Source organism: Canis lupus, chromosome 3 (genome assembly GCF_003254725.2).
Source record: "Canis lupus dingo isolate Sandy chromosome 3, ASM325472v2, whole genome shotgun sequence".
NCBI lineage: Eukaryota > Metazoa > Chordata > Mammalia > Carnivora > Canidae > Canis > Canis lupus.
Window position 1 is genome coordinate 80,457,038 of NC_064245.1, and position 16,220 is coordinate 80,473,257.

The 16,220-nt window shown below is 39.0% G+C and overlaps 1 protein-coding gene across 14 annotated transcripts in view; it reads right to left on the minus strand.

Moving 5' to 3' along the window:
- Window positions 1-16,220, minus strand: part of PCDH7 (protocadherin 7) — a 417,486-nt gene that overhangs the window by 301,833 nt on the left and 99,433 nt on the right. The gene's annotated exons all lie outside the window — the stretch shown is intronic.

Sequence of the window (16,220 nt, forward strand, 5' to 3'; positions counted from 1 at the left end):
GTATTCTTTAGCGATTTTCTCTCTGGTGCTTGAGACCTGCAAGTATTGCAATACCATCTTGAAATGATCTGAACCAGCGAGAGCTAAATATTTTTTTTTCCATTATCATAACCTCCAGGCCATGGGTTTTTATCATAATATTATTTTATTCCTGGATCTACTGATCACGTTTTCAGAACTATTATTCTTCACTATAAAACTTTCAGGAGAGAAATGTAAATTTTTACAAACCACAGTAAATGTTGCTACGAAAGAGTTCACTAATACGTATAATCTCCTGGGCAGCATTGGTTATTCCTTATAAAATAATAGGAGTTTTCAATCACATGATAGTACCTTCCCCTACACTTTCTGCTTCTTCTACACTGCTTGATTTTAAACTGTTTTTTTCTTACCACAAGTACATATATATATAAAATCCAGATTGTTGGTTATATACATTTCTAGTTCATATGCTCACTTCATCCTGTGAATCTCTGTAGCTTTTCCATAGCACTTAATACGGTAAGTTGTGTATGCATGCATTTTGTCTCTGTTATCGCCAAGTAGACCGTGTTCTTTGTCAAAGCATAGACTACATCTCATTCATCTCTGCTTTACCTGCAGTACTTTATAAAAAATAAATACTCAAGAAGGTGATGAAATAAATCAAATAAGTTGGCTTCATGTTTTGGCTTCTCTATTATCTGAGTCAAGCAAATGTGGATCACATAAAACAGTAAATCAAGGATTAAAATAAATTAGCACTGCTAACATCTTCAATCTTTTTGTTTTGGTCCAATAACTATCTGAGTCAACCAAATGTAGATTACATAAGGTAGTAAAGTAGGGATTAAAATAATGTAGCTGTGCTTCATGTGAAATAAGGCTTCTCTTTTTTTTTTTTTCATATTTTGTGATGTTATTGCCCGTGTCTTATTCAAAACTATACCTAGTGAAAGAAAAAAAAATGCCTCAGTTTAACATCTACTTCCTCCTCCCTTAAAAAAAATATATATATATTCGGGATCCCTGGGTGGCACAGTGGTTTGGCGCCTGCCTTTGGCCCAGGGCACGATCCTAGAGACCCGGGATCGAATCCCACGTCGGACTCCCGGTGCATGGAGCCTGCTTCTCCCTCTGCCTGTGTCTCTGCCTCTCTCTCTCTCTCTCTCTCTCTGTGTGACTATCATAAATAAATAAAAATTTATAAAAAAAAGTTTTAAAAAAATATTCAAGATGCCTTCATATTCATGGGTCCATTTAGTACATACATCACCCCGTGAAATAGGTAGAACAGATATTAGCCCCACTTTATAGATGGTGAAACAGAGATAAAGAATGGCTATGAGCTGCCCAAGTTGACCTGTGTTATCAATGAGTAGAATAAACATTAAAAAGTCCAAGTCCTGGCCCAGGGCTCTTACCATATCCTCTCTTCCAGCACTTGCATAGACTCTGTGATGAGACCTCTGTTTGATCGAATCTCTCCGCCCCTGGGAGTCTATGCTCCCTGAGGATGACTTTTTATTGTTATTACTAATAAAATGATCACTAAATTTCCCTCACACAACCTAGCATGTGGCACATAACAGACCCCGGAAGATGCATATTAAATTTATTGGAAGCCTAACAACCAACAAACTCTCTCAACTGTACCTCCCACCTACTGGTTTATTATTATATATGTCTTTTCTGTGTCTCACCCTAATGAATGTACATGTAATTACACTTCTCAAAGTAATTTTATTAATGGATTTATATAAAACCACTGTTTCTAAGGTCTAAATATTTTCCCCCGAAGGTCTAAATATTTCAAGGATAAATTAGGACAGCGGTGAAATGCTGCTTTTTGCAGTTTTATCAGATTTCTCCAGAATATCTTGCCATATAAATCTAATAAATAATAAATAATGGACCTTGAACAAGGGAATATCCTTAGACAGATGATTATGCAAAGGGAAAAAGCCGATTTGGGTCTGTTTGAACAAATGCCTTGGAAGAATTTCAGGATTTTTTTTTAACTTTCATCTCTATTGAAAATGAAATGAATATTTTTACCAAAGCCCATCAAATATAATTCAATTCAACAGGCACTTAGTGAAAGCTAACCATGTAGCAGACAGTGGGTCACAGTTGGGAAGGAGACATACTTCGAAAGACATTATCTCTGCCTTCAAAGCAGCAGGAATTGGGAGTGGTTCAGAGCTCATCCTCCTTGGGGTTCAAATCTTGGCTCTCCTGCAGACTAACAGGCTAACTTTGGCAAGGTAGTCCTTCTGTGCCTCAATTTCTCTTCTACAGAATGTTGATAATAATTTTATCTAGTGCATTGCTTTGGTGCAATGAACAGAACCAACTACATCGTTTATGGGGCCTAGTGCCAAATGCAAATAAAGGATGCCTTGTTCAAAAATGATCGATGAAAACAGAGAATTAAACCAGGTAGAGACCCATCTCAGTATGGGGCCCTGTGTGACTACTCAGCTGATGCCTAAGCAGCCAGCCACCTGGTGATAAATAAATGATTAATATACATAAAACAGTTAGAAAAGTGCCTGGCAGGGGTGCCTGGGTGGCTCAGTCGGTTAAGCCTCTGCCTTGGGCTCAGATCATGATCCCAGGGTCCTGTGATCAAGTCCGACATTGGGCTCCTTGCTCAGCAGGGAGACTATTTCTCCTTCTCCCTCTTATGTGCGCTTGACTGCTTGCCACTCCCCCTGCTTATGTTCTCTCTCTCTCTGTCAAATAAATAAAATCTTAAAAAAAAATGCTTGGCACATGATGAGTGTTATAATGTAGTGTTAGTTTATTAATATTGAAGAGTTTCACTGAACATGTACAAAATATAAAGAAAAATATTTTTTTTTAATGCAGGATAGATCTCAATTTTGAATGAGCTCTAAAATTTTTAACAATGTTCTCATCTGCCCTGGATTTGAGGTCCCATCACCAAAAGGGATCACTTCATATTTACTTCCCAGAGGTCATTCTGTGTCTGTCCTTCACATCAAATGCACACAACATGAGTTCCATCCTTTTTCTATGAGATTTATATGACACTCTCCATGTTTAGCTGCATGATTTTGGTCTCAGCATAGCACACGGTATATGTAACAGGGAAGTTTCTTAACAAGAGATTCCAAGTCCTGGTCTCTCTACTGTGCAGATAGGAAGTACTCTCAGTTCATTGCTTCTTATTTTTTTATTTTATATTTTCTCCCTAATATCCAATCCAGAAGTGTACAAAAAATACAGTTCTGTGGTATCAAAATAGAAGCCCACTCAAAGATGTCCACACCATAAGCCCAAAATCCATGAATATGTCATGTGGCATTATCTGGAAGTTGGGGGTAAGGTAATATTAAGGTTGCAGGCAGAATTACGGTTGCCGAGCAGCTGACGGTAAGAGGGGAAATTACCCTGCATTACCCAAGTAGGCTACTGTAGCCACATGGTCTCCTCCATATGGAAAAGGAGGCCCAAGACATCAGTGCCATGGCCATGCATTGTCCATTACTGATTTCAAAGATGAGGAAGGGGTTCTGAGCCCAGAAATGTGGCCAGGAGCTAGAAGCTAGAAAGGCAAGAACAGATCCTCTCCTAAGCCTTCAGAGAGGAATCCAACCCTTCTTGTGCCTTGATTTTAGCCCACTGAGACACATTTCAGACTTCTGACCTCCAGAATTCTAAGATAATATATTCGGGATGTTTTAAGATGCTCAATTTGTGGTAACTGTTACAGCAGCAATAGGAAAGCAACAAAACATCTATCCATGTATATCTGCGCATGCACGCATGCACACACAGCCACACACACACACTCCAGACATACTTCTGAGCATTGAGAAAGGCAGTCCTGAAGGTCCAGTAAATACCCTCATAAATGCAGACTGCCCTCGCTTCAATCAGTGAGGAATCACCCTCCTCGCTAGATGCCAACAAGCTTCCACCTTTAGGCTACAGAGACATTGTGGTAGAAAATGCAAACAGTCTGCTTTTCTTGACCTAGACTGAAAATGTTGACCCTCCACACTGGTTCTACTGCACTGAATCTACTTCTCCATTACTGTGTTGATCACATTAGGTGATGGTCAACATCCTTATCTGTTTTACGAGACAGGGATAGCCTGCAGGAAAGGAACTGCATCCTTATTCATATCTTCATATTCATGGCATGACAATGCCTGGCGTACAGCAGACTCATCAATATTTCTTGATTTAGATTAATGAATGGAGGGCTAGAAATTTCTTTAAGCAGGCACATGTGTGCCCACATATACATCAGGGCAAATTTATACTTTGATTTTATTTATTCCTAACAACAATGTTATGAGATAAGCACTATGTTAGTCAGTAATGGTAGCAGTGGGTAGTAAAGTTAGATTCAGAAATATTAGGCTTGTGACCAGGAATCATTAGAGCTTTCTAATCACAGTTTGAACTGATCAATTAAAGAGCAACAGGCTTCACTGCTCTTAGTTAATATAACATCACATTAACCAAAAATCAGCCAATGCTCACAAGATACCTAATTTCAGGGTATGCAGGACATACCTGAGCATGTAAAAGAAAGGAAGAAAAAAAATATTTTTCAGGAGCCTAAAAGTTAGACACTGTTCCTACTGCATGTAGATGGATAAGTGAGATAAAATTCTCCAACAGTAGAGTTGCAGGATCTATTTTTATGTTATAGGTTGTATCATTTTTAGCCAAAACCCAGTTTCATTCAGCCACAGCAAAAACAAAAGCTCACAATTCTGCCTAGACTTGTGATGCTGAGCTCACTTCTAGGTGTGAATAAATTTGTATTTTCTCCAAAAGAAATTTAACAAGTCCCATTGAGTCATGTGTCAGTTACTGTGTTTTTTTGAAGTGCCACTTTTGAGTGTTTACTAAAATGACAAATCCCTTAAGTACTGATTCACATGTGGCTAGATCTCAATGAGGGAGCATACATTAAAAAGTTTTTTTAAACATGAAAATTACAAGACATCTGAAATAGGAACCATCTATACGACTTTCATTTTAGGGACAGAATTCATTAGCAGAAAGAACACTTCCTAGCAGAGCATGACAAAGACATTTTATTGATGGCTGTATCAGTAATAACCCTATGGATAGGTGTTTCATGGCCTTTTAACACAGATGAGACTTGTTCCCACAGGCAGGAAGGAAAATGGGCCTTCCAACAGCCTACTATTTACTGGGTAAACTGTCGCTGAGTCTGACTCCAATTCATTTCTTCTTGGTTCAGAGTCAGCCTGAGGGAAGGTGTTCACCATGAGTGGAGGCCCTTATGCTTTTATACTTGTTTTTGTTTTCATCAATCAATTAAGAATAATCTTATCAAATGCTGAAATGATGGAAGAAAATTTGTTTTTAAAATCGACTGGCATACTCATATCCATGACCCTATTGTCACACCAGGAACTTGAGCCCAGAATTTTACAAAAGTTATTTACCTCATTCAGTTTAAAACTTGTGTTACTCCACACAAAACCATTACACCCGTTTCACAGAAGAGACTTTAATCCCACAGCTCCTAAATGTCAGGATGAAAATTTGGACTCAGTTCTTTGAACTAATCAGGTCCATACTCTTCTTTCTTTCTAGAGTAGTTCTTAAGATGGCAGCATAGAGCAGAAGCATATCTCATATGACTAAATTCCAATTATGGTTCTCTTTGGTTTTTTTTTAATTGCTCAGGCACAAATGGAGGAAGCTTATGAGGGATAAAATCTGGTCAGTTGGAGAGGAAATTGAAACATCACAGATAACAGGATGGATGAACAAGAGATCCAGCCGTGCAAATGAGAGCAAAGAAAAGTGCAGTCACTAACATAAGGCTGCTTGTGGGAAAATGTGAGATAATGGGATGCCTGAACATACATACACTTTCAGAAAGATGATTTGATGACATGTTCTCACTTTGCTAATAACGATGACACTTTTACTAAATACAACGAAGTTCAACAATCTAGTAAATACAGAGAAAAAATGAAATGAGTTGAAGCAGAAGAAAGTAGTGACATTTTGGAGGCATTATGAGGAAATAAGAATTAGAGTGGAATATATTAGCTAGAAGAAAGTTATGTTGGAATACATAAAACATTTAGAAAAATAAGAACAAACAATTTTTGAGAAATACAAGAAATTCATAGGGATGTTGAAAAGAGCATATATAATATTCATTCTGAAATGGCTAGAAAGCTAACTAAAAGCAGAGAAATAACCTCAGTGACCTCTGAAATCCCCCCAGATCTGGGCCCAAGATTTTTATTGTTATTATTTAGTATTAGTGCTGCAGAGCAGGAAATAGTAAAGAGAAATGAAGAAGAATAAGTCCTACCTAAACTGAGGAAATGAGAGCCAGAAATGGAAGGAAAGCAAAAAAAGCATGAAGGATGATTTTAAAAAGGAACTAAAATAAAGAAAACATGTTATTTTATTTTTATCTTTTTTTTAGCCCAAAATAATGAAATAGAAAATGTGCAAAATGTGGTACCTAAATCCATCAACAGCAGGATGTACAAAATTATAATGTCTCTATTACATCACCATATGTAGTACTTTTGATTGCTAATTACACTATCAGATGTATAGACGTATGTGATATGAATAATTTATTTTCTGGGTTTTTTTAAACCTAACTTTGGGTCTTGAATGCATTGACAAGATTCAAGTCTACAACATACATAATGTGGAAATGTAGTTTCAGGCAATTATGATATAAGTATACACTTTTCAAAGCATTCATATTTAATTTAAATAACGTGCATTTAGGTATCTTAGTTGAATTGGATTTGACATGCAGTGCATTTTAAAATGTCTCAGGATGAGAGTCTATTAAAGAAAAGATTGCTATAAAACAGAGACTGATAAAGAGAAAAATGAAAGGAAGCAGAATAAATAAGTTTAAAAAAAAAAATTAGCGTGCCACGAAACCAGGGCAGATTCTGATTGGCTAGACATGCAATCATGATTTACTAGCCTATTTGCTCTGCTAGCCAATAAATAACACGGTGTCAATGGAGCGACTGTCATATCATAAAGAATGCAGGCCATAAAGTGGCCCACATGACAATATATCTTCAACATGTTTCCATCCCCCTTCTATTTTAGAGCAAACTGTGTGCAATAAGATGATAAAGGTCGACATTTTAGTAGCCATATTTCTAAAAACTGGACCATGCAACATTATTTGGTTCTTTTTTTTCCTCTCAGTTTATTAAAAACTAAGGTTGGTAGTATTGTAATATTCTTGCCTATTTAAAATTATGACACGTGGTAAGATTTCAATCTAGACACCTGGATGTAGAAGAATTACTCTTTATGGCTGTTGAGAGTTCTGAGCATGTTTCTTAATGGTTGGCATTTGAAGAATTACTTTGCGCACATCCGTTACTTTACTGTTTCCAATCGCTTCATGAAATAAAGCTGTATCTGTGGGCTCAGGTTGTTGCTTCCTAATATGGATATGCTGATACTCTGTCCACCAACCACTTTACTTCTGAAGAGCAAATCTGATTTATTAATCGAAATTTTACCCTCCAGATTTGCTTACAATTTGGAAAATGTGAAAACCACCCCGGAGCTTCCTCTCTGCCCATCCATACCATTTACTTTCTCAATCTATTGTATACAACGGGGTTTTACTTTTGGTGCTAGGAAAAACAAAGGGATTATTTTCCATACTCATAAATTTATATATATTTAATTTACATCAGATATTTAACTAATGCTTGTGGGATGACGTGTGGAATTATACATTCATTCTTCCTGTCTATAATGGGGTTCCCTGGGTAGAGTCCACTCCGCTTCATCACATACAAATCCCACTATCAGTTCCTCCCAACCCCCTTTCCCTCCAGAACTAAATAGAACAGAATGGTGGCTGGACAGATTACTCCACTTTGAAAAGATGAAGTAACAAAACAAAGGGCAGATACACGCGCATCTGCACACATATGTGGGTTAGATCAGGATTAAACTCAGGCATCAAGCTCCATGTCCAAGCTAGTTAACTCCCCCCACCAAAAAAAAAGTCATAATGGCAATATTCAAAAAGCTCTCACAAAGCCATTGTGAATGTTTATAAAACATAGATGACTATTACAAATGAATAAGAAAGCTATTGATATCTATGGTATAAAAAATGCACAAAGACTCTAGAGTTAAGGGGTACTTGTGTGGCTCAATTGGTTAAACATCTGCCGTCAGCTCAGGTCATGATCCCAGAGTCCCGAGATTGAGCCCCATATGGGGCTCAGCAGAGAGTCTACTTCTTCCTCTGCCCCTCACCCTGCTAGTGCTCTCTCTCTCTCTCTCTCTCTCTCACACACACACACAAACACACACATTCTCTCTTCTCAAATAAATAAATAAAATACTTTAAAAAATTCAGGGTCAAGGTAAAGGGACTGAGCCCTGTGAATGCTCGGCAAAGCGGGAAATATCTTGGGTACCCACAATTTTACCTGATAGCAAATGTGTATATTGTGCGTCAAGGAAAGTGAACAATCACTTTAAAAGAGCCACTCTACTAGAAATCCATGCTCTTGCAACTTTAGTCAGCAATATTAGTCACTTATTTTTTTCCCTCCATGAGTTAATTCAGAGAAAAACACATCTATGAGCCACATCTTTTTCATTGTTTTCTTTCACATCGCTGTAACACTCCATGATGAATACATGTATTTTCAAAATGTAGATTAGCTACTTAAACAAAAAGAAATATATAAATGAGATAATTGGCATTGCTTTCGAGCCACTAAAATGTGAATAACTGGGCATATCTCAAATATTGACAATGGAAATTAAGGTCATTGAGCCACATTCCACTTGAGAGTTTCTCTTTATTGTTCACCAAAAGCAAATTCATGATTGTGGCTTCTGCAAGGATATGTTCTGTATTTACTCCCGTCTCTGTAGCTTATGCACATGACATTTCCTCTGCTTCCAATATCTTTTCCTGCTTCTTTGCTTCAGATAATATTTATTGAGGTGATGTTTACTGAGTACTTACTATGTGCCCGGCATTGCTCTGAATACTTTATACACATCAACTCCTTTCATTCTCTCAATACTAGCAATAATCATATCTATCTAGTACTTTTGAGAATTCAATAGCTTACAATTTGGAGAGTGCTCAGGACACTACACAGAACATAGAGATTGCTATCTATGTACGTTTTTGCCAAACAATCATATAAAATAGGTTGTATTTGTTATTCGCATTTTACAGTTGAGGCAATGGTAGCAGAGCTAGATTAAGGAACTCATGAGCTAACACGTGCTGGAATTAGACTTAAAAAACTAGCAGTTTAATTCCAAAGCCTACCTTCTTAACCATGCAAACATGCTTTGCCATTTCACAAAGATTTGCATGGATTTTCCTCCAACAACTTGATCCTAAACACCTCTTCCAGAACTTTCCAGAATTTATATCTATATACATACTAGACCAGAGGCTTCTTGAGTACACAAACCATATTCTGTTACATGGTCTTCTCTTCTAGGGTACTTCTACACTGATCCGCACACAGCAGACACACGGTAGATACACAAATGCCCATATAGATTGATGATGGTCTTGTGAGTATAGTGTAAAATGATAATGTTCTTTAAAAAGAAAAAGATTTTATTTGTTTATTCGAGTGAGAGAAAGAGAAAGCATGAGCAGGAGAGAGGGGTAAAGGAAGAAGGAAACTCCCCACTGAGCAGGGAGCCCCATGCAGGATTCGATCCCAGGACCCTGGGACCATGACCTGAGCCAAAGGCAGCCGCTTACCCAACTAAACCACCAGGCACCCAAAAAGATAATGTTTTAACTTTAAAACTTTAACATACATCAAATATTTTATGCTTAACCATATAAATATCCAGTTTAATTATCCTCTTATTTATTTATATTTCTGAGTAGATAACAGCTAGATACCAATGACCACTCTTTCTGTACTTACTATTCCCAAAACTACTCTTTAAAAAGTGCCCTGATGATCCTATATTCATATTTTTGTACTTTTTGAAAAATAAATACTGCCACCTTTACTGACTTGGTTTGTGCTGCAATTCTAGTAACGTGAGTGGTATTAGCTGTGTGTTCTGGAAAAGCCACTTAACCTCTATGAGTTTCAGTTGCCTTAGCTTTTTTTTTTTTTTTTTAATTTTATTTATTGATTCACGAGAGACACAGAGAGAGAGAGAAGCAGAGAGACAGGCAGAGGGACTTGATCCCAGGACCCCGGGATCACGACCTGAGCCAACGGCAGACACTCAACCACTGATCCATCCATGTGCCCCTGCCTTAGCTTTCAAACAGGAATTCCAGAAGTTACTTATAAACTGTTGGGGAGGAATAAATAAAACAAAATAATAGTGGGCAGAAAGTAAGCATCATATAGTAAGTGTGTTAATTGCTTCACAGGCTTTTATTTTATTTTATTTTATTTTATTTTATTTTATGTTTTTAATTTTACTTATTTATGATAGTCACAGAGAGAGAGAGGGGGGGGGGGCAGAGACACAGGCAGAGGGAGAAGCAGGCTCCATGCACCGGGAGCCTGATGTGGGATTCGATCCCGGGTCTACAGGATCGCGCCCTGGGCCAAAGGCAGGCGCCAAACCGCTGCGCCACCCAGGGATCCCACAGGCTTTTATAAGGAAATGAGATATAAATTTAAAACCATTAAACGTGTAAACAAAGTTTAGCTATAACTTTATTTGGGCTGGCTATGTGAATTTTCTCTATATTTTTATCTTTGTAATACTAAAGTGGAAATGTATTTGTGTTGCTTATATACACATTGACCGTTAGAGGTGGGACACATGAGAGAAAAATCTAGAGTAGCACCAGGGCATCAAGTTGAAAATTAAAATTTCCTGAGAATAGCCACTAATCAGATAACTGGACCCCTAAGATTTCTCTAATGACGTCCTCTTCTAAGTGGCATGGTCTGCAGCGTTTGGTGATTCGCAAATCTCTAGATGTTCTTAAATGGGATGGATCCACTTCTGGGTACAGGTCCAAAAAAAGAAACTTTCTGATTCTCATTTTCAAGAGTGATGCTACAAGTCAATATTGCCTAAAGAGGAGCATGCCAGGAATAAGCTCCGGAATGGCTTTTAATATACTAGATATGCTAGAGTCTCAATTGCACTAATGATGGATTATTGACAAACTGTATTACTGTGATGCATTTTTAAAAGCGTACGTTTACTCCTATAAGGTGCTGTTCCAATTTGTCTGAATGTCGGTGCATTTGTTTTATTTGCGTATATGATCCCTGTCCCAGAGACTCCTGACCACAAAATGACACGATGTGCTGACTTACTATGAGTCCTGCTTCCCTTCCAAAAACTCCATAATGAATATTTATGATTCTAAAACTCAATATAGGTCCTCAAAATAAATAAATAAATACATGATAGTGCTTCCATGCCTTTAATGAGGTTATCAAATGGAGTAGAACTTAAGATTTGCCATTAGGTTTTAAAGAATGGTCAGCTCAGAGCGAGGCCCTCTATGGGGCATGAATAATGAGAAGGATATAAGAATAATGCTTGAAGGGAAAGAAAGAAGAAAGAAGAGAGGGAGAGACAGAGGGGAAAAAAAGAAGCAGGATGGAAGATAGAAGAAAATAATAGCTTCTCTAGTCAGATACAAACCAGAAGCTAAATTAGAAGAAAATTCTATCTTTGCCCAAGCCATGTGCCCTATTATTTTAAGGTGCTGGCAGCCACTTCATCTTATTAAACATTAATTCAAAAAGCCAGTCAATGCTTGGCTTAGTCTGACCTGCCATTTTAGAATTAAAAAAAAAAAAAGAGAGAAAAAATAGCCACACAAAAGCACATTAATATTGTTTGATATGTTTGAAATGATCCAAGGGCTTAAGCGCTTAAACCACTGTCGCCCTTTCTCAAAACTCCCAACAAAGTTTTGGCATTTTCCTCATTGCTGCATGTGTTCTTTGGGCTTCTGTAGAGGAGCAGCTACTCAGAGCCACCCCATGGCAAAGCAGCAGTTCAAGAAGAAGCACCAGCCACAGCAAAACAGATCTGACATGTTTTCTTTTCCCTGGTTTGCTGCCAATCCTCAGGAAATGAAACACGTGGTTTTGATGAAGCAGTTCCTCAAATTTTAATACAGCATTGGACTATCTTCGGGTTCCTAAAGGTTCCTGGGTGATGCACTAGGAGAGAACTCATAGCTGGGAAGGAAAAGCCAAAGGAGGGCCTAGTATCCAACTAAGGGCTCACTTATAAACATTCTGTAAAGTGCAAATTAGAAATTGGGCTACTCTGCATGTAAATACAACATGGTTGAATAGTCTTTTGGTTCTTATTGCAGATGCTCCAAGTCAACATTAAAAAATGAATCCCATGAATAATATGCCTTGCCCATAGGCCCAGACATGGTTCAACCAGGTCAAATAAAGAGATGGAGAAAGAAATGTACTGGTAATATGACCTAGTGTCTGACGTGGTCCTCTTCAACTCGGTTATTGGCATCACCATCTGCTCCATCATCCAAGATAGGAACCACAGAATGACCTTTATGAATCTGCCTTCATGGACACCACATATCCCCACCCACTGCCCAAACCCCATCCAGTCATCTTTACATGTTGCCTGTGTGTGTCCCCCTTCACCTGTCCCTCCTTCACCATTGCCACTAGATCTGTTATGTCACTCACCGTCTGTCTCCTGTAGCCTACTCTAGTCTCTTTGCCACTAATATTAGTCCTCCTAACCCATCTGCTGCCAGAATTATCTTCCTAGAACACACACGTCAAATATTTACTCTTTCTAAACTGTTGATGACTTCCTGTTTCCTGCAAGATAAAATCAAAACACCTTTTCATGGTACTCAGATGGTTCCCAGTTACCTCTTGGTCTCATCCCCAATACTGTGACCTACACTTCAGCTTCCTTCAGCACCACAGAACACTCAGAGTTCAAAACCATTTCCCTGCTCCCAAACCGTGTTTCTATTATTTCCTCCGACTCTGTCTTACAAAATTTCACTCATGGTCATGGTCAAGTACCCTCTCTTCCTCTCTTCTCTGGAGCAGACCTCTCCCCCAAGGCAAGCCAATAGCTCATGACTGTCCTTCAGTAACTTGGCATGTATCTCTATTAACAGGGTGTGGTAGGTTTGGGGAGCTTCATCTCTGACTTGCCAAAGGAAGGTACACCACCCTTACACAAGGAGTGCACAATTTTGTTTATTCATTTTTTTAAGGAAAAAAAAAGTGTCTCTGAATTGCCTTCACTGTATATCTGAAGAATACCGCAACCACAAATCTGAGGCTTTCCAGAAGAACGGTAGGTTAGATACCAGAGCATGTAGTGTCATACTGTCCACTCTTCGGAATGGACAGAGAACACACATACCTTGGTGGGCAAATGACCCAGAGAACACTTGGTGGGCAATGACCCTGAGAAACGATAATGAAGGCTTCTAATGCTGTCGCAGAGAAGAGCTAAATGAGAAACATTTCCCAGATGGTGAAGGAGGAAACATGTATATGGGGGAACTAAAAAAAAAAAAAAGAAAAGAAATCTCATTTTAATCACACAGGATCAGACAGGCAGCCATCAAGAGAGGTGTTGCCTTTGCTGTGATTGAGCTTTTACAAGAAGTCTCCTGACTTAGGGGTCAATCCAGATTCTAGGTTCTTTACTCCAAATTTGCTGAAGAATAAAAAGGAATCTGCCGCTGCTGCTGCTGCTGCTGCTGCTGAGCAAAACAAGAAGAAAAGTGAGATCGCTTTTGGAGAGAGATGGAGATGATAATCCTAAAATTAGAGAAACTGAAAATTCTCATTTTTATTTGGGTGCTCCGGACATCCTGCAGAGGGAGCACTCTCAGACCTGTTCTGAGTTAGCCTGTCCCGTTCTGGGATCATTGGGGGTATGTTAGGTTTTCAACTACTCTACACACCAAGATCCTGGCTCCTGATATTTTCAAGTTAATAGAAAACAGGAGTTTCCATAATATGATTTCCAGGAGGCTCCATCACATTCTGTTCTCTGAGTGTCATTTCTTCAAATGGTTCCTGTTATCAAAGACCCCCATCCACCCAGGTGGCATCATATTTAAATTTGCAGGGACTTTATTGTAATCTCAGCAGTATCTGGCTGTCAGCAAGAAGGTGGTATAATGGACTATAATCATTTTGCACAGAGTAAGGACAGGTCTAGCAGAAAATGTTTAATTCCAGGTGATGGCTCCTGCAGAGTCAGTAAAGGGCACGTACTAATAAGGAACTGCAAAAAAGGTACCGGTGACGCCATGCTCGTTGGAAAAGGCAAGCTCAGCAGATTCACTGCAGCTAATAGAACCATTACTGCTGCATGTCAAGCTATGAAAAATACCAAAGGACAGGAGCATCAGAGTGAAAGGGAGGAGAAGAGAGCAACCACACAATAAAAAGAGATAAATCAGAACACCTGAATCACGCCTCCACATTTTTATTGGCTGAAAGTTAAGTTAACCATGTCATCAAATCTAACACAGTTAACTCTGTTAACCGTCTATCACACCCATCACACAGGAGTGTGCCAAAACGCTTGCTCAGGACAATCACCACATTTAATTTGCTACAAACATCACACTGTGCAACCAAATTCTTCACTATGTGACTAGCAGGCCAAGGCTCATTTCTAGGCATGCCTGCTTTGTCATCTGCTCTGAGGCTCCCATCTTTGTTATGTAATGCTTACTTTTCTTGCTTCTTCTTGCTCATGTAGAACACGTAAAGCCAGGCAAGTGAAGGGAAGGATAATGCATGAGAAAGATTCTGTTGCTTTTAAAGGGGGGTTCATTCTTCACGCTCTTCCTAAGGGCTCCCACTGCTGCCACTGGAAGAAGGAGGATCACACTGGTTCTCTGCAAAACTGGGAGCCAGACCAGGAGTAATGCCAGGATCCTAAAGCCTCGGGTTATCTTCACGTAGGTGCTTATCAGCACTCCCCAGAGTTGCACTCTGTAATAAAGCACGGTCCCTGGGCAATGACCACAAGAAGCACCGATGCCTAAAAGCCACGTACTTGAAATGTCTCACTGAAAATATAAATTTTTAATATAAAGAAGTAGAAGCACAAAACAAGTAAACCGAGATGGATTCATAAAAATGCACACAGTATCCCCACAGGAATGCAAAATAGCTATTTAAGGCTTACAGTACCATTTATCAGCCAGGAAAATAATAACACAAACAAAAGATGAAAACACAACACCTGACCTTTTACACAGCTCACTGTTAGTCTGGGCCAGGCTGGGGCTGTTCGATGCAACACAACAATGAGAAAATGTTGCTGGATGTGGCGGGTGACATTCCAAGCCTACCATTCCCTGGACTGCACCGTAAAACATTTATAGCATCCAACCCCCCCATTAGGCACAGCTTCGAATTTACTCATCATTGTGAGCAAAAAATGAAATTAAATAATAGAAGATTCCTGCGAATAAATGTAAAAAAAAAAAAAAAGGGGGGGATGCTCTTTGAAAATGGATTTGCTTAGGTTGGGAGTGGGGGTGGAGGGCACTCCCATGACCTCACTACCAAAGAGTTTAATTAATCATGCCTGGGAGAGGGAGGACACTCTCGGGTTACTGGCTTGCCCTTTAAGAACTTACTCTGTGTTATCACCCGATATCTGAGATACTGATCCTTCGCCTTCATCAGTTACTATGCTGTTATGTGATGGGGCTTAACTCGATTTCTCTAACTCTTAATTTAACCGTTAATAAAAGCTGAGCATCAAGGAACATAGCTCACGAGGTTCGGAATAGTGCCTCTGGGATACACATTTTATCCTTCCCACTGTTTCTATTCTGGTTACATCAGTATGCAGAAGCCATTTCAACTGAATATTCCTAGACACAATAACACTGTACATAGAAAGATAGGTTTGGGTTTAAATCAGGAGTTGCAAATTCTGGCAATTCATACATGCGTATAGCACCAGCACAGGGGAAACCGTGGGCATCCACGAACACAGGTCATTTGTCACCAGAGATTATGAAGGAAATCCTGGAGGAAACACAGGTGTCTCTTTGTTTCAGTTTAAGAAGACAAGTGTATTTGCAGCAGAGGACTGTTCCCTTATATGTATTTCAGGCGAACCTAAGTGGTGGAAATCTTCAGTGGACAGGGTTATCTATGCCCAGCCACAGTCCTTTGCTTTATCTCAAAACCAGATTAGCCACATTCACATTTTCTGGACAT